General features: G+C 43.9%; 1 protein-coding gene and 1 long non-coding RNA gene across 5 annotated transcripts in view; one reads left to right on the top strand and one right to left on the bottom strand.

Moving 5' to 3' along the window:
• Nucleotides 1–20324, bottom strand: part of ZNF710 (zinc finger protein 710) — a 51132-nt gene that overhangs the window by 29832 nt on the left and 976 nt on the right. The gene's annotated exons all lie outside the window — the stretch shown is intronic.
• LOC142073511 (uncharacterized) lies at nucleotides 17647–19948 on the top strand. The gene is made up of 2 exons (XR_012670400.1): nucleotides 17647–17840; nucleotides 19839–19948. It is a non-coding gene; the product is annotated as an uncharacterized LOC142073511 (long non-coding RNA).

Here is a 20324-nt window from a genome sequence, read left to right as displayed (position 1 = left end):
CTGCAGCACTGTCTCCGTAAGTCAGAGGTGTGGAAAGGAAAGAGTCAAACAAGATTCAACTTGGAAAAATATACTTAATATGCCTAGAGAAAAATAATCCAAAACACAGATCCCAACCAGAGGGAGGGAGGGATCTGGAAAGAAGTGTAGATCTTTGCCTGTTGCAGGTGTGACAACAGACAGCAAATTAGATATGAAGTTACAATGTAATATGGCAGCTTTGGTCAGCATATGAAGAAACCGCCTCATGGAGTACAGAGAGGATAAGTCCATTCTGCAGGGTACTGATGTGCCCAAGCCTGCAGTGGTGCGTCACTTCTGGACACCTCAGTCCCAGAAGGAGACGAATCAATTGGAGGACTCAGAACAAGAATGACTGGGGGCTAAAGACATCAATTTACAAATAGAAAAGGAGTACCTGTGGCACCTTAGAGACTAACCAATTTATTTGAGCATGAACTTTCGTGAGCTACAGCTCACTTCATCGGATGCATACCGTGGAAACTGCAGAAGACATTATATACACACAGAGACCATGAAACAATACCTCCTCCCACCCCACTGTCCTGCTGGTAATAGCTTATCCAAAGTGACCACTCTCCCTACAATGTGCATGATGGAAATGGCCCACCTTGATTATCATGCACATTGTAGGGAGAGTGGTCACTTTGGATAAGCTATTACCAGCAGGAGAATGAGTTTGTGTGTGTGGTTTTTGGAGGGGGGTGAGGGAGTGAGAGAACCTGGATTTGTGCAGGAAATGGCCCACCTTGATTATCATACACATTGTGAAGAGAGTGGTCACTTTGGATGGGCTATTACCAGCAGGAGAGTGAGTTGGGGGGGGGGGCAAGAGGGTGAGAAAACCTGGATTTGTGCTGGAAATGGCCCAACTTGATGATCACTTTAGATAAGCTATTACCAGCAGGACAGTGGGGTGGGAGGAGGTATTGTTTCATGGTCTCTGTGTGTATATAATGTCTTCTGCAGTTTCCACGGTATGCATCCGATGAAGTGAGCTGTAGCTCACGAAAGCTCATGCTCAAATAAATTGGTTAGTCTCTAAGGTGCCACAAGTCCTCCTTTTCTTTTTGCGGATACAGACTAACACGGCTGTTCCTCTGAAACCTGTCAATTTACGAATAGAGATCTAAGCAACTACCTCTGTATACCATGGCTAAGCAATAACGAAGGGGAAACTGAAGTCTCCAGCCATCGGTAGCATGCACAGATCAAGCAAGGAGAGGAACGATTTGCAGTGGTTGGAGAGAGTCTCACTAAGAGCGATGGGATGAAATGGTGGAGTGAAGTGCTACTTCTTCACGCAGACTGCTGCGTCCATGATCTCTGCTGCTGCTTCTGCCTCTGCTGTCTCGTGGTGATGGGCTCACCTCCAAATCCACAGATTCACAACTGGACAGCTTAGTTCCCCTTGCCCGCCAATCCTGTATCTCACCCTGAACTGAGTGCATTCAGCAGGGAAAGCCAGCATGCTGATCAGTTAATGGCAGTATGTAATGTGGTTTGCCACCAGCCAGCTAAAGGCCAGGAGGAAGGTGATGGCCAAGGACTGCATCTGGGTTAGCTGATGGAGTTCAGCCTTCCATGTGCTGAACAATGGCTGGCCAGGGAGGCTCCCCCCACACCTCGCAATATTGCCACTTCTGCTGCTGTGAAAGGAAACAGAAAAGACCACCGCGACCCTGGGACTGACCTCAGCTAGCAGCTGTTCTCAGGGCCACGCAAACTCGGTTTGTGCCTTGTGAATAGTTGGTCCTAGAGTTTCAAATATTGCATCACAAGTCCCTAAAAGGGCAGAAAGTGATATGCTGGTGGAGCGCACACACCAGCCTTTGGGCCGCAGCCTGGCAAGAGATTACTGATGAGCTGTTCTGCATTTGGTATTCTCGGTCCTTTGCGTTACACCTTTGGAAGTAACCTTAACTGTAATTACCCTGTCCTTTGGGAAGGAGCCAGGTCATGGCTCCTCGGAGCTGCCTCATGAAGTCACCACACCAGGAGGGTCATCGTTTTCTCTCTCCCCTCACTCGACTCCACAGATAAAGTCAGACAACACAGGGAGACAGATGGCTATTGAGGGACCTGCACTGGTGCAGTGCAACAGGGGAGAGGCAGTGCCGTCTAGTGGACAGGGCACTACAAGAGGGGGTTGGTTTCTCTCGGTCTCTGCCACCAGCCTATGAAGCGGCCTTGAGCTAGTCATGTCCCTGTCTGTTCTCCCTTTGGCAGTTTGGCCTAGTGAGACTGTAAACTCTCTGGGGCAGGAACTGTTTTTTTTACTACGCTTGTACAGCACCTAGCGCATTGAGGCCACTTGGTGCTACCCTACAATTGGAGTGCTTTTCATTTTAACAAGTTAATTAATAGGCCACTGGAGAATCTGTTCCATCCAAAACTTCTAAGAGCTTCAGAAATTAACCACTCTTCATACCCAGGAGCAACAAACCCATTTGCTGACGTTGCTAACTCTGTGGGAGACTCCAGTAGAGGCCCCGCAGAGCTGAATCACAGCCCGCAGAGCTGGAGTGGGTGGGGTTGGGCCAAACAGGATTGTGGCTGCAACCTCACATGCCATGTCGCAACACCGCCCAGATTTGGAGCGGGTGGGTGTAGGAACTCCTGAGCCTGGAGCTCAGGCTACTAGTGGGGGGACGGCCTGAGGGGGAAGAACAGGGTTAGCCCCTGTGAATGGAGATCACCAAGGAGAGAGAGGGGCTCATGTTCTGGCTCACCAATTAATTTCCAGTTCAAAAGCTGTAATACTTAGGAGACAGCAACCACCAGTCCCTTGTACTGGTAACTTCCAATGAGTAACTCAAAGACAGCAAAAAGCAAGAGGCTTCTGGGCCTGAAATACAATTATTTTGGAGTGGTCATGATAAGAGCATAAGAATGGCCATGCTGTGTGATGCCAATGGTCCATCTAGCCCAGGATTCTCTCTCTCACAGCAGCCAGCGTCAGATGCTTTGCAGGGAACGAACAGAACAGGGCAATTTATCAAGTGATTCATCCATTGTTGTCTAGTCCCAGCATCTGGTAGTCAGAAGGTTAGGGACACCCAGAGCATGGTGTTGCATCCCTGACCATCCTGGCTAATAGCCATTGGTGGACCTATCTTCCATGAACTTCTCTAATTCTTTTTTGAACCCCGTTATATTTTTGGCCTTCACAAAATCCCCTGGCAACGAGTTCCACAAGTTGACTGTGTGTTGTGTTTGTTTTAGAGCTGCTGCTTATCAGTTTCATTGGGTGACCCCTGGTTCTTGTGTTATGTGAAAAGTCTTCTGAAAAATCCTTTATTGGTGGAAGTGTGTTGAAAACAAACCCTAACCAACAGAGAGAAGACACTGTTTCAGTTCCCCAGCGAGCTAGCACACCACTGTATGGCAAAAAGGGGGAATCCAATGGATACAGTGTATTTAGATTTCAGAAAGCCTTTGACAAGGTCCCTCACCAAAGGCTCTTACGCAAAGCAGGCAGTCATGAGATAAGAGGGAAGGTTCTCTCATGGATTGGTAACTGGTTAAAAGATAGGAAACAAAGGATAGGAATAAATGGTCCATTTTCAGAATGGAGAGAGGTAAATACTGGTGTCCCTCAGGGGTCTGTTCTGGGACCAGTCCTATTCAACATATTGATAAATGATCTGGAAAAAGGGGTAAACAGCGAGGTAGCAAAATTTGCAGATGATACAAAACTACTCAAGCTAGTTAAGTCCCAGGCCTACTGCGAAGAGCTACAAAAGACTCTCAAAATTGGGTGACTGGGCAATAGAATGGCAGATGAAATTCAATGTTGATAAATGCAAAGTAATGCACATTGGAAAACATAATCCCAACTATACACATGAAATGATGGGGTCTAAACTGGCTGTTACCACTCAAGAAAGATCTTGGAGTCAGTGTGGACAGTTCTCTGAAAACATCCACTCAATGTGTGGCGGCAGTCAAAAAAGCTAACAACGTTGGGAATCATTAAGAAAGGGATCGATAAGACAGAAAATATCATATTGCTTCTATATAAATCCATGGTACGCCCTTGAATACTGTGTGCAGATGTGAAAAAAAGATTTGTTGGAATTGGAAAAGGTTCAGAAAAGGGCAACAAAATGATTAGGGGTGTGGAACGGCTGCTGTATGAGGAGAGATTAATAAGTCTGACTTTTGAGCTTGGAAGAGAGACGACTAAGGGGGGATATGAAAGAGGTCTATAAAATCAGGACTGATATGGAGAAAGTAAACAATGAAGTGTTATTTACTCCTTCTCATAACACAAGAACTAGGGATCACCAAATGGAATTAACAGGCAGCAAGTTTAAAACAAGAGGAAGTATTTCTTCACAGAGGAACTCCTTGCCAGAAGATGTTGTGAAGGCCAAGACAGGGCTCAAAAAAGAACTAGATAAATTCATGGAGGATATGTCCATCAATGGCTATTAGCCAGGATAGGCAGGGATGGTGTCCCTAGCCTCTGTTTGCCAGAAGTTGGGAATAAGCAACAAGGGATGGATCACTTGATTATTCCCTGTTCTGTTCACTCCCTCTGCGGCACCTGGCATTGGCCACTGTCGGAAGACAGGGATACTGGGCTAGATGGACCTTTGGTCTGACCCAGTCTGGCTGTTCTGATATTCTTATGCTTTATAGCCTAGAACCTACAGTCCTAATGCAGTCCAAACTCTGATTGCCTGCAGTGGGAATTTTGACTGCACAGAGAGAGTGCAAGATTAGGCCCAATTTACATCAGCATGAAAGAACTAAGGGAGGCCTTATGCCAAAGGAAAGAACAGAGATGTTCCATGCTCCAGTGGCCCTTCCAGAGATGCTTGCAAACAGACTCCTCGCAGAGCAGCTCCCTTTATAAGCTCAGAGACTCATATTGGTAATAGGCAGGAGCTTTCTACCTTCTGCATTTAAGACCAAACCACATGTTGTTATGCATACAAATGCCCAGAGATGCAGTAAGCCAGGATTTGGCCTTCCATAAAGGCAAACATGCCAATGACAGTACAGTCTCCCGAAGAATCTACCAGCCAATGGGAGCAGGAGGCAGCCAAGAAGCAGGCAATCACACTTCTCAACTCAGTCTAAACTGTCCCCAGGCACAAGGAGGATGAGCTAGAGAGGAATCGCCAAAGAGATAATCAGACGTACTGAGTTCAGATTACGAACAGGAACATTTAAACTGACAGTCTTCCTGGTGGGGAGAGCAATTAGATTATGGGGAATGAATAATCTGAATAATTCTCTCCTACCACTGCTCCAAACCAACTTGAAACTTACTGGCCCTATCTGCTCCCCTACTCAAATATTCCTTGGAACCAAGTGGCTCAGTGAGCCACCAGCTAGAATCTTTGAAGGCTTACATTTAGCTGCAGTCCACAGGTAATTCATAATACCTGGAAGGCCCTAGAGTTTGCTGTGGGAATACTCCTTTGGTATTGACAGTAACAGCATTAATACTGTCGAGTTTGTTAGAAGTTCAGGTGGTGTTGACAACTACATCGTTCAGCAACTCCGTTCTCATTCCATGTTATTGTATCACTGGTGTAAAGTCTAATCCAATGTTACACCAAATATCTGCAGCGTTTAAGGGTTTTGCTGCAAGTTACTATAATAAGTCCCACTACAATAAAGGGATCGTCTTCAGAAAAACAGCAAGCAGGAAATGCACCTCTTAAAATGGAATAAGCAAATGTCCTTTCTGTGACAACAAAGAGTCCAGAGAATAAAACTCGGACAAAAGCTAAGTCTGTCACAGGAGGAATCCTGAAAACGACAAAAGAAAAGGGCTCTAGTTTCCTAATTTAATAGCTGTCTGTAGTGGAGTGAAACCCTCAGAACTTCCACTCCACTAAGCGCCCCACGGTTCCCATGTGTACGAGAGAGGCACAGATGAAGCAGTCAAAGGAAGTGGTGCATTAATAGCCCATGTGTGCGGCAGAACGAAGAGGCCTTCCACCGGCCTTCACAGGCCAGCACAGAGCGGGTCAGGGAGGCCACTGGGTCCTTTCATACACCGATCCATAATCATCTCCGTCTTTGACTGGTGGGGCATCTGAACAGAATACTGTGCCAACTGTCCTGGATGCATTTTATAACCTATTTTTGTCGTTCGAATCTTGAGACATCAAACCAACCTGTAGAATACAACTGCTTTGCTCCTCAAGGGATGTGAAGTATCAATCCACCACCACCAAGCACATTCTGAAAACACTTCTAGAAAGGATGTTGGTTCGTACAGTGGAAAATCCAATGGCTGGCTTAGGTTCATGGGGATCAGCTCCCAGGGTGGGAAATATTTATTATTATTATTTAAATTGTTACAAATATATTATAACACATTACAAATGTTTTAAGGTTTCTCTTGTCTGTATATGTGCTTACATGTAAACGCTGGGGATACTAAGTATGAGCAATTCTTGGTATCTTCTGAACTTAGAGGAACAGCGTGACCCTTGTGAGTACAATTACTGTGACTGTGTGCACAGGTTTTAAAAGATCAGTCTCTGCCTCTCTCTCTGGCATTGAAGGAGGCCTTATAAATACACAGAATATCCAACTGCAGAAATCATTTGCTTGTGCGTTCACCTTGCTGATAATCATGAAATAAAACCATTCATAAATCAAACACCTACCGTCTTCAGCAGATGAGCTCCAAAATGATCTTACTGGGGTTCCATAAAACATGCTGAATGAGCGAAGAATACAACTGGGAAAGACAAGAATGAGTCCAACCCTCCTCGTTTAATTCTGTGACCCAAGAGGTTCCTTTCAATTCTACCATCTATGATTCTGTCTTCTCCAAAGGAATTTCTCTCGAGTGCCACAAGAGCCTATGAATTCAGAGCCCAGTTCTGCTTCTCTTACACCGAGTAGCAGTTCCATGACTTTTAAGGTTAGTGTCTACTCACACGGTAAAGTGCAACTCATAAATACAGGTCTTAAATAATAAATGCCTGGCCAAGGAGAAAACATTGTTGACTCTCTAAACTGAAGGACAGCAGGACAAGTGAGGCAGGCACTAGTCAATTCATTCCTGACAATAATCGTTACCCATTTCAGGTCAAGTGGTTTGCATTGCACCACAATACATTAGTATTCATCTTTTAAAATTAACCCTTTTCAAGTAAGAAAGCTCAAAAGTGGAAAGACTTCTATCAGGGATCATAGGAAGAGTTCAATAATCTTTGTTTCTTCATATTCCATCTGGAAACTATAAACAAATACCCACAATCCATCATCATTCAAATTACAATCAGCACTTCCGAGAAAGGCAACTACTTAGCTAGAACCCGCCCTGGAAATCTGCACAGCACGTTGGTGTTTTCCTAAAAAGATCCTTGAGGCAGTCTGGGAAGAACAAGAGAAAAACCCTGCCCCACTACAGAGGAGACAGGTGTCTGACTGCTTGCTCTTTCAGCCCTGCTATGCTAGTGTGCCCAACTTTCTACTCTGAATAATTCCAGACTATTAAAGCTTATGTTGTGGACATGTCTGTATTAAAAAATGGGACAGCTACAATAGAGGCTTAATGGAATTGTGCTGGAAAGATGGGAGAAAGGAAACTAGAGAGAGAAAGTGTCAAAGTGACAGCAAGTTAGAGAAGAGCTAGCATCCATCTAGAAAGAGAGTAACAGAGTATTAAATTTTAAACAAAGACCTCCCCAAGGGAAAACATCCAAATGCCCTCCTGCAGCTTGCTCCTTTTATTTCCAGTGCTGTTAGCTGCAAGCTCACAGAAACCGAAACGTTCTTAATCTCAAGAGTTAGAAAAAAAATCCACAGAGCAACTGGTATGTTGGCTCTCTGCAGGGGATACTGCTCCCCCAGAATTTCCAGCACCACCACCATTTCACCACTGAATGGCCAGGGAATAAGCCCAGGCTTTTGACTCATCTCTTCCTGGATGAATAGGGTGCTGGGCCACTGGTCACTAGATGGGATGTTAGGAGAAACAAAGGAAGGAAAACAAAGGAAGGGCTTGGGGGAAAATATATATATATATATATATATATATATATATATATATATAAAAAGGAAGAGAGGGGAGAGACAGTCTATTGAAATGAAGGAAAATATAGACAAGCAGTAAATGTCAGTCAGTGGAAAGGAAAAATGGCAAAGGGGGAAACTGTCTGGAGCCTTGGAGCACATACATACAAACATTTGCTACCAAGAAACAGGAAAGATAAATGTAGAACAAGCAAGCATTTATCCTTCTGTAATTCTATCACTCCTTCCTCCCTCTTTCTCGGTCACTCACTAGATCACCTATGAATATGAACTGCAGGTGGACTTCAAGCCTGCCCGGTTTCTGGATGCCATAGGCTGAGCCTTGATATTTATCCAAACTTGGAGACACCACGATTTTGGTGCATGAAAATTACCCATAAAAACAAAGCAGATGATTGTGCTGGCCTTGGTTTAGGAGAGGAACTGCAACACTTCTCTAAGAGAGGATGTTTAAGATTTCAAATAATTAACTAACAGTGTGCCTTAAGACTTAAAACAAGCCAAGTTTTTAATTTTTAAACAAGACATTTATTAATGTACCCATCAAGACCCAAGGTCAGAATTCTTGGTTTCCCTGAAACGACGGTATCGGAAGCTGCTGGGTCAGGTGAATCACGGACCAGCAGCAAGCTGGGTTTGGGGGTGCCCAGTTGCCTGGAAGGAGAAGAGCTTCAGCCTTGAGGAGCGGAGATAAAGCTCCTGAAAGGGAGCCTGCTCCCAGGCCCAACCATATTTTAAAAAGGCCAGGGGCCACAATCAAAACATGGGGGCAGATTTTGTCCTGCCCCCTTTATGCTACCCAGGGGCCAAAGGAGTGGAAACCTTCCCATCCTCTGTGTGAGGGAGTCCCCAGTGGGCACAGAGCCACAAAAGGTGGCTTACATGCCTTCCTGCCCACAGCGCTTGGTGCAGAGCCCAAATCTGGGACGAATGGACAGAGCAGACTACACAACGGCTCTCTCCATGGAGTGCATGGTCACTTTGGAGACCACAGCCAGCTGGCACAAGTCAGAGCACCCCCAGCCTACACTCATGGCTGCAGCAGAGAATCAGGGCACCAGACTAGCTGTTGTTTCTCAGCATTGCTCCTTCTGGGTGACTGGGTGGGAGAAAGAAGCCACCCTTCTAGGTTCCTCTCCTGCTTTCCTGAAAGCTCCAACAACCCTGCCATGCAGCAAGTTCTCCTGGGGAGCCACTAAGCAGATGCGCAAGGAAGAGGCAACTGTTGCTCAGAGAACTATCAGTTCTCACCAACTAGCTGCTCCTGAGGCTGCAGGGGAAGTGATCCTATTGGGATTCAGGTTCCGCCTGCCCACTGCTAAAGGGCCCCCCCCCCGCCCCTCAGCCTAAGGGGAGGATCCACAGGACCTGGAAGCCAAGTGATTCCAGGGGACAACTAATGAAATAACAAGGACAGGAGTGCAGTCAAAGGGTCAAACGAAGGGAACCTGACGGGGACACGGAGCAGAGAACCCCGGACAGTGCCCACTGCTCCTCAAAGGCATCAAGGGAGCCAACGGACGCCGCCAAGAGGAACTCTGCCCGTATGTGTGAACGGACGGAGGATCGGAAATAGGCCCCACAGTCACAGGAGGCCCTGTCGACCAACCTCCTCTCCCTGGTTTTATAGATGCAGGGGAAGTGATGGGAGGCAGCTGGACTCATTCAAACACTTGGTTTAAAAATTACAGGGTGTGGCTCAGAAAACACTTCAATTAATAATCAAATTTGTATTTTCTTCTCCATATCGCCACCCGCAAGGGGCAGAGGTTGGACATCACTGATATAAAGAAAGGGGAGGTCAGTGTTGTCATCAACTGGTGCATGAGACACAGGTAGGTCAGATTATGGTCAGATTGTGATAGGCTTTAAAAACAAAAAAGTTTCTGCTTAGCTTTGCGTGATGCTAAAGGTGAACATCAGATAAGCTAAATCCAACCTTCACTTGCACGGCTATCCCTTAGAAGCCATTATTGTCCAGCAATGAGAGCCAACTTCTATACTTACCAGATCACTGACCTTCGGCTAATGGCGGATTCATTTTCTGTTTACCAAGCCAGAGAGTCATGCATATATATATAGCAAATCCATTGAAAGGTCTCAGAAAATTTTCACTGGGGTGTGTGAATCAAAAACCTTTTCCTATGCATGTATGTTAACCAGTCTGTATAATAAAGAGCTTATCATGGGAGGGAGTTAATACAGTTTAGGGAAAAAATTAAAAAGGTCTAAAAGCAAAATTCAGAATGTCATTTTTTTAAATGGCCAAATATAAAAGAATTGTGATGAAGATGACAAGTTTATTTTGGTGATACATTTTATAAACAAAATTACTGCCTTTACACAACCAAGTCATAAATTTCTGAAAGCAGGAGTCTTAATGGATAACACGGAAACCCTTAACCAAAAGCAGCAAGAACCACGGTAAGGAAAACAGCAACACACCATGAGAACAAGTGGAACACCAGAGGAAGAATCTTTGAAATGTGTAGATCTCTGGCACACATTGTGTAGATCTAGTCAGAAAAACCTCAGAGGCACGGAGGCCTGACTCAGGGAGCATCAAGAAGAGATGAAGAAAAGAAAAAGGATTTATTGAACTTTATCACTGTATGACAACCATGTAATGACCTAACTTGCATTAAGAGACTTTGTTGTGTAACTGTTGAAGAGAACACTGACAAAATAATACAAACCAAACTTATGTGCATCTGTTTGAGTTCTCTCCCCTGAAGAGGTCAGATTAGACAGCAGCTAGAGTCCGAAAATGGTCATATGCCATACATTTCCAAACTACCATAGGGGGTTTATTCTGATTCTTAAATATATTAAAGTACAAGTTCTCTCTCTAAAACAAATACCAAATAAATTCTCTAACACACACCAACGTCTACCAGAAAACACAAGTGATCTGTACAAGAGAGCAGATAGCTTTGTAATGCTTTTAGACATGAAATTCTTCCCTAGACCCTACAAATTACAACCAGGTATCAATTATGTCTGGCCAGCATGCCAAGCTACCTTCACAGTCTCTCCCAACACCAGTGTGAATTAAACTCTGCTCAATAAAGTAGAAAATCTGGCTCTGTCATGCAGATTTCTAAGTATAAAATCAATGAGCATGTACAAACATAGCTGCCTACCACCTCGCCTTGATAAATAAGTTCTTCCCCAAACCATCTCCTAATTAGAAGAAATTCACATGGAAAGATAGTCTTGTCTTCAGGCTCTGGAGAAGATTCCAGACCCATAAAGTGCAAAGAACCTTTGACCCTGAAGCTTCTCTCCCCATACGACAGAGAGGCAGCGGTACACAGGCTCCAGCTGGCTCCCTCTCTCAGGCAGGACAGCGCTGCGGCCAGGTCCCTACAAACTAACGCTTTTCCCAACTCACGTTAAGAGTTAGATTCAAACTGACGGAAAACAAGGTTGCCATGAAACTCCAGTTCCAGCCCAGCCCTTTGTCCCTGGCTATCAGCATCATCTGCATACAGTGCCATAGATGTTCAAGGATTGGCAGGAGCCAAGATCAGAATTTGCCATTATGTTCCAGGTTCACTTTGACACATGGACCCACACCGGGGGTGTGTGTGCATTCATTAACAGTGAACGGGCACCAGTTTAAGGACGGAGTTTTATTTTTTAACTGTAATATGTAAAAGGAAAACCACCACCCCTGGAAGCATGTGACCCCACCAAACAGACCCCAACGGCACATCTGGCAGGGTAACTCTGTATTAAGGGCCCCAAGAACTTCCAGAACTTAAAGAAAAAAAACAAGGGAGCAGCAGGTACTGTCAGGCCCAGTTACATTCCTAGAGTCCTAGGGCACATTTGGGTCACTAATAACCAGCTTCATGCCTCTCCTAATCCCAGTGTGACTTTCAGGGCCAGCAGCCACTTTCCTTCTGAAATACCTTGGGAAAACAGGTGTCTCAGACACCCTCCTCTTCTGGTTTCAAACCAACCTTTTAACTGTTCTCTCCAGGCCATTTCTGGTGGAGGCTTTACATCTTCTCCATGGCCATCTACCCAAAGAGGTCACAAGATCCAGTCCTTTACCCGCTTTTCATCATCAGGGATCCTGCTTTATTAGCTTCAAACACACAATACTACACTTCCCTCAGATGACAGAAAGATCCAAGAATGCCCTCTCTACCTGCCTTGACTGCCAGCACCCGGGCATGACTGGAATTCCTACAGCCAAATGCATCCAAGACTGAAGTCCTTATGTCTGACTTCACAATCATTTTTCTGAATTCACACCTGAAGTCCCCTACATCACAATAGAAGTGTTCACTATCTTTGACCCAAACTTTCATTTTCCTTCCATATTTCCTTTGTCGAAAGGTGCTTATCACCAGCACTGGGGGACACTGCCAGGATTTGTCATTGTCTCTCCCTGTTGAAATCTGTTTAAATTTTCCACCATGACTTCTGCAGTTCCATTTTTTAACTGCCTTCCTATATTGCTACTCAACTTCAGGGGCCTGCAATGTTGTGGGCAGAGTAATCTCTTGCTACAGGAAGTGGGATCAGCATTCATTGGCTTCCCATCAATTTCCAAATGGATTTGGAGATGGTATGATTTCCAAGAAGCTCCAAGGAGCTGATGACTTCTGACCTCATACCCATCTATTCCCTGTTCAGTCAACTCCTCCATTGTTGGTTTCTTCTCCATCAGCTCCTTCACCACATTTAAAGAAGGGCACGTGACTTTTCACTTGTCCAGTATCTGGAACTCTCCCATTGAGACAGTGAATAACTTCCCCTTCTACCCCTACTAATTTAAGTAATCATTATGTAAAGGGTAACTGTCGCAGGTGTTAAGTTATCATCATGAGAGGTGCAGACCAATTGTGTGTGTGAGTGTGAGTCCCCTAGAGGACAGCCATGAAAATAAGATGCAGAACCACAAGTACAAACAGTCACTGATTTGTTTGACAAATAATGCTGGAGGGTCTGCACTTTCACTAAGTCTGTAGCTCTCAATCTTCAACATACAAACACCCCTTTTTCCTAATGTGGCTCCCGCAGAATTCCCCTCCCAGCTAGCTGGGATCTAGCTTCCACTTCCATTCAGCAAGATGGGAAGGGCAGAGTGGCTGTGGCCCTGACACCCATTCATAGATATTCAGGCCAAAAGGGACCATTAGGTAGTCTAGCCTGACCTCCTGTACAACACAGGCCATTACAGTCACCCAGTTACCCCTGCACTGAGCCCAATCATTTGTGTTTGACTAAAGCGTAGCTTCCAGAAAGAGACAGTCTGCAGATCTTCAGATCAAGGGAGGGAGAAGCCACCACTTCCTGTGGTGGTTTGTTCCCATGCTCAGTCACCCTCAAGCTTAAAATTTGTGCCTGGTTTTAATGTAGCTTTGTCCTAGCCATTGAACCCTGTTCTGCCTTTCCCCACTCAGCAAAGGAGCACGTCCGTGCCCAGCATTTACTCCCAGGAAAGGTACTTACACCCTAATCCAGTTACCTCTCACTCTTCTTTTTGGATGAACTGAACAGATGGAGCTTGTTAAGTTTCTCACTGAAAGGCATTTCTTCCAACACTTGAATCATTTTTCTGGCTCCTCTCTGCACCCTCTCCAATTTTTCCAACATCCTTTAGAAGTGTGGACACCAGAGCTGGACGCAGTGTTCCAGGGTTGGTTTCATCAGTTCCATCTACAGAGGTAATCACCACCTCCCTTCTCCCGTTGCTCGTCTACTCTGTCCCCTAAAACCTTTCTGGAGTTACTGCTCTCCAGGATACAGGCCCCCATTCTGTAGGTATGGCTGGCATTCTGTGTTCCTGGATGGACAACTTTGCATCTGGCTTTATTAACACACATTTTGTTTGAATGGGCCCAGCTTATCAAGCGAGCCACTCTCTAGGACTGCCTTGTCCTCATTATTTACCACGCTGTCATTCTATGCATCAGCCACAAATTTTTTTAGCAGTGATTTTATATTTACTTTCAGATCATTGATGAAAACATTGATCACCACCAGGACATAGTACCTACGCCTATGCAACCTCTCTAGAAACACCCCCATGATGGCTCCCCATTGGCAATTACCTTTGAAAAACTCTGACTGATTGATGTCAATCTATTTAACAGATGCATGACTGATATCACATGCTAATTTTTTAATCAGAACATCTTGAGGTATAAAGTCAAACACCTTACAAAAGTCTAAATATGTTACATCTATGTAGTTACCTTTCTCTGATTGAGACTCTCTGCCCTAAGTAATGGGCCACTGCAGATCACATATCTGCTTTTGCTTGTCACAATCCCTTTCCTACAGTAAACATGCTTATTCTAGATTTTTGGAGCTGCTCAGGTTTCCTTTTAAATGTAAGCTCCCCCTGCAAACCCAGGAACACCTTTTAGCTCAAAGAGCTCTCCACAGCAAATCCAGAATGGCAGAGTTTCATAGAAAGATAGGAATGACCAGACTAGATCAGACCTGAGGTCCACCTAGTTCAGTATCCTGTCCCAGAGTATCTAGAACCAGATGCTTCAAAGGACAGTGCAAGAACCCTACAGCAGACAGATGTCTACGGGATAATCTGCCTGCCCGCTGACACCCCCATTCCCCTCAAAAAAGGTCTCATCCTGATCTGTAATAGTTACAGATGGTCATTAAACCTTATGCATCAAGACTTAAGACAAACATTTCGGAAGGGACAGGAGTTATGACAAGTCTGGATATTCATGTCAATGTTCAATCACCTTTAAGTTCTTGGCCTCAACGACTTCCTATGGCAGTTAGTTCCACAATCACACACCATGTAAAAAAGTATTTTCTTTTATCGGTTGTGAATTTCCCACTTTCCAATTTCTTTGACTGTTCCCTTCTTCTTTACAATCTGTATTAATGAGAGCTTTCCCTAGGCCTCTGATCATTCTAATTGCTCTTCTCTGAAGCCCCTCTACTTCTGCAATATCCTATTTTAGATGGAGTGACCAACACAGCACAGAGTATCCAGATGAAACTGGATATATATATATATAAAGGCATTATGATATTTTTAGTATTATTTTCTATCCCATTTCCTATGCACTCTAACATTGTTTTAGTCTTGACTACAATTGCAAATTACACAGAAGTTTTTATTGAGCTGTCCACAATGACATCCAGGTCACTGTCTTAGGTTGATACAGTTAATTTAGGAACTTATAAGGTGATGAAAAGTTAAACTTTCTCTCCAATGTGCATTATTTCTCATTTATCAAAATTAAATTTCATTTGCAATCATGTTGCCCATCTAGCTTGTATAGGTCTCACTCTAGTTCCTCACAAACCTCTCTAGTCCTAACTAACCTTAACTTTGTGTAACCTATAAATTCTGTCACCTCACTGCACCCCACCTTTCCAAATAATTAATAAACATATTAAACACAGGACCTTACAGACTCCTCTCTTAACCTTTGGCCATGATGAAAACTGACCATTTAATCCTACTTGTTGCTTTCTGTCTCCTAGCCATTTTTTGATCCCTGACAACTTTGCCTCTTCCCACACGAGACTACTGAAGTTCTCAGAGGCCCTTTGGAAATCTAAATATATTATGACAGGTTTCAGAGTAACAGCCGTGTTAGTCTGTATTCGCAAAAAGAAAAGGAGTACTTGTGGCACCTTAGAGACTAACCAATTTATTTGAGCATGAGCTTTCAAGTGAGCTACAGCTCACTTCATCGATGAAGTGAGCTGTAGCTCATGAAAGTTCATGCTCAAATAAATTGGTTAGTCTCTAAGGTGCCACAAGTACTCCTTTAAATATATTATGTTAATTGGTTCTCCTTCATCCACTACCTTCTTGACATGTTCAAAGAATTCTAAGAGATTAGTGAGACACTATTTTCCTTTGTGGAATACATGCTGGTTAGACCCTATCAGATCATGATCTTCCAGGTGTTTTGTTATTCACTGCCAATTAACGCAATTTGCCAGGTGCAGATGTAAGGCTTATAGGCCTATAATTCCCTGGATTTCTCCTACAGCCTTTTTAAATTGTGGGTGCAATACTTGCTACCTTCCAATTCTCTGGAACAGTGGCTGTTTTTAAATTAAAGATTGAATAATTTTGTAGGTAGCTACTTCTACTACTTCCTAGTTATGTTCCTTCAGAACCCATAGATGGACCATCTGGGCCTGGTGACTTATCGCATTTTAAATTATCAGTTTGCTCCAGCACTAGTATTTCAGTCACCTCAATCTCTCAGAGCACTTCATCTTTGTGACCAGGAAACAGTTTTTCAAGAACCCAGGTGAACTTCCTGTGTGCTCTTTTTTTTCCCCTACACTTGAGAACATTTCAGACACTGTCCCTCTACTGTAGCCTCTCTACAGTAAGACCAGAGGTGGCCTGAAAAGAGGGGAGGGAGGGCAGGTTGTGTGGATTAGGGTTGGTGGAGGGAAAGGGGAGCTTCTTTACAATGTTCAGAGGTTGAGGACGCCTGACATTTAAAAAAGAAGAAAAGAAAAGTTGTTGTCCCCCCCCCGCTGTTTTTTTCCCCCTCCAGCGGGCATGGAGGTTGTCTCCTCTCTTTGGCCTGGGGGACACTATAGAAAAGTTGAGAAATCAAAGGATTATGTTGCCCCAAGTGCTAGGGAAGTGAAACCTGAACAGTTAAGGAGGAAATGGATTTTTAGTTAGAATTTTTTTAAAACTTTGTTTTTTAACACTTATTTTAAACTCAGCTTATTCTGACTGACACTGGTGGGAGCAAAGTTCTCCTTATTGAAGATTCAACACTACTCCCGGACTTAAAGGCTGAGAAACCTCAAACTCCAATGCTCTTGGTCTCCAAGCTAACTGTCGTCAAAATTAGGGAAGACAAGAATATGACACCTTTAAAATAAGCTTCTCTTCGGGGAAAAAGTGTATCTAAAAATAGGAGAAAGTGAATCAGGCCAACTTATTACAGTCTAACCACTATTGTGCCCATCACAGTCAGTTTGGGGAAGGGGAGAGCACAGAGTGCAGCCAATTAGGGTTAAAGGGAGGGAATGTGGCAGACCAGAATACGAAAGAAAAGGTAAAAGCTCTATAAGTGCCACTTGGAATACACCGTCTGTCCCCAAATCCATAGCTTGAGATGAAGGGAACACCCTTGATGTGCCCCCTAGGTTGGAATGCTGCGCAGCAGCCAGGCCCTTGGGTCTCTGCCTCAAACAAGACAAATAAAAGACCCACTAGCAGCTACATAAAAGGTGTATCCAAAAGAGACCCAAACTAGAACTTTTAGTAAGTTTATTTATAGTGCAGTAGAACTTATAGGCCAAGTAGGTCAGGCCCCCATTATGCTAGATGTGACAGATATGGCAATTTCCTGCAATATCCTTGAAAAAAAAAAATGTATTAAGTTTAATCATCTTTGGAGTTCACTGTATTAAATGCAAAAGTTTTGTATGATTGTGAGCCCTGGGAAATGTTATGAACTTCAAAGGACTATATTGAACAACGGGCCAGACAACAGGCTTTCGAACAAACAGTGTCAGGTGGTTTGCCTGGGAAATCCCAATGGGGAGATGATTGCAAATTTCTCACCTCTGATTATGCAAAAAACCCCAGTCTTTTGAAGCTACGCCCTGAGGAAGGAATCACTGTCTGCTGATTTCCTGTTCCTGGAACCCGAAAAACAAAGGCCCAAACTGCATAAAGGAAAGATTAACCAATGCATGGGCATGCTTGTTCTAAAAGAATGCTATTCTGAGCTTGTAATCACAGAAAACCCTCCTGGTGGGGTTTGAAGGACTGACTCCTACCAGAGCCTCTGATGGGGTTGGCGAGATATCTGGTAAGCTTATTAGCATGCGTGTAGACCCCTTTATTGTTTTAATGTTTTCTCTGTAATGCTTTCACCGTGCTTGCTCAGAAATAGCTGTGTTGTAACTCAGGCCAGGTCTACATTACAAACCATTATCAGGATAACTACATCGCTTGGGGTGTAAAAAAACTACACCCTGAACGACAGTTATACCCGGCTGTGTCGATGGAAGAGCTTCTCCTGTTGACGTAGCTGCCGCCTTGCAGGGAAGTGAGTTAACTGTACTGATGGGAGAAGCTCTCCCGTCAGCATAGTAACATCTTCACTAAAGCGTTCCCACAGCACTGCTGCAGCACTGTGTGTTAAGACAAACCCTTAAGTTGAGCAATTACCTTGTTCATAGCCTTCGAAGAGTGAGCAAAGTGCAGGCGCTGGCCTGCTTAGGCAGCCTGGCTTGCTGGGAATAACAGTGTAGGTAGGGAACTGTGCACCCTGGGGAAAATCATGTCAGGAGGGAGAGACACAGGATCTCCGCCCCAGAGAGAGGACAGCTGGGGAGCCAGAAGCCTAGAAGTGGGCGCCCTTACTGGACTGCAGAGGAGGAATACAGGTGCAACTGCCCTGAGTGGTGACATCACGCACTGAACAAACGTGTAGAAAATGACAGTCTCTCTCTGAAATAGCATCCAGTCTAAAAGCCAAGACATAACAGGTGGACCAGTGAAAGAACTGGGTTGGGGAGTGGGAAGAGGCAGACAGGGTAGCAAGAACAGAAGAGTAAGTGCAATTCCTAGTCAGAGTAATAATGGCAACTCACCCACCTACACTAGCCTATTCTTTTTATTATGGTCCCAATTTGGCAAGGGACTGAAGCACGTGCCTAACTTTAAGCATATGATTAGTTCAATTGAAGTTAACAGGACTGTGCTACAGTTAGGCATGTGTTAAAGTACCTTTCTGAATTAGGGCCTAAGTCTCAATATAAATTAATATGAAAAAAACGATCACATTGATCAACATATGGAATGTTTGTCTCACTTAGCAGCAAACGTCCTGAAATAATCACTCTGGCTCATGCACAAATAGCCCATTGCCTATTCATTAGCACACTGCTGCTGACTCTCTCATTCATCCCGTCTCTGAGGGGTATTTACTAAACTGGTTTACAAATTACAATCCCTTTATACTTTTTAGTCTAATAAAATTAAAACTACATCATAACGATTAAACAGAACACAAACAAGGCGAAAAGCTGTCCTGTTTGGTGAAGAAACAATTTAACTTGCATACAGTTTGTAATAATACTTAAGTTATCTATTTTTCTTTAACCTTGCATATGGAAAGAATGTGTTATCTGTATTTATGGAGCCAATCAGTCTAGCATATTCATAAAATGGGAACCAGGTTGCAAGATGGCCATATGTATTTAGCAGACAGTTGTGGAGATTTTCCATTGGAAGGGTATTCCTCACTTTTTTTTGTTTAAATCATTTCTCTAGAATGGAGAGAGGGGCACGTCCATTTCTTTGCCAGAAGGATTTTCATTGCCACAATCAGGTGCAAATACAGCTCCATACATTGTCTGATCAAAAGAATTTGAGGAAAGACTCCAATAGGAATGTTTCACGAGTCAAGGGGAAGACTAAAATCATAATTAAAAATTGTCCCTTGGTTTGCTGCCAAAATAGGGTTACTTTGAACAGGTCCCCAGGAAATGGTAAAACAAGCTCCTATCCACAATCTTTACAGAGTTCATCTGGGGATATTCGATTTCTTAGGTCTCCAACTAGCCTAGAATGCAGTTTTTAAATGGTTATGCCTAATCCACATTGGCCAGACAAACCACGTTTAAACAGAGTCCACCAGAATCATTGTATAATGGTGTTTAAAACGGATTCTGGTAAAACAGTTTAATCCTTAGCCTGAGGCCTTGGAGCAAATAAACTTAATTCATTTATGCCACAAACAACTTGTCCATTCTGACTGAAGCCTAGAGACTAACCAACCTTCTCTACTTTGTGTTTCCAGGTTTTTTATATTTTAAGAGGAGTTTTAACCTCCCAGAGCTGCACCTTCTGCCTTGACCACCTCTCCCCTCTTGCAACACAATGGGTTTAAATAAAGTCTATTAATTATTATATTCTGTGGAGTGATTACAGGTGATTGTAAGAAGGGAAAGCTCCTCACCATGTGCAATACTTTCCAAAGGAAAGTCACAAAACAAGTTGGTTACCAGTCAGATCAGAGGTCTCATGAACAAAGCCTTTGTGAAACTGTAGGGAGATTTTTTTCCTGACCTTTTCCAGAAGGCAGGTGAGATCTGTTTGCAATATAAGAGGTGTAGATAAAAGAGGGCGGGCAAGAGTGGGTCCTAAACCTCAAATATTTGCATTAGATGAACACGACCTATTGAACCAGGCTCTTCCCATCTCTAACTCCCATGATCGTAGGCACTTTTATAGAACACTAGGCTAGTGAGGAGATGATTTTCCCTCCTCTCCGCTGAGTCTAACC

The sequence above is a fragment of the Caretta caretta genome, chromosome 10 (assembly GCF_965140235.1).
Source record: "Caretta caretta isolate rCarCar2 chromosome 10, rCarCar1.hap1, whole genome shotgun sequence".
Lineage (NCBI taxonomy): Eukaryota > Metazoa > Chordata > Testudines > Cheloniidae > Caretta > Caretta caretta.
This window is presented reverse-complemented; position numbering and strand designations above follow the sequence as displayed.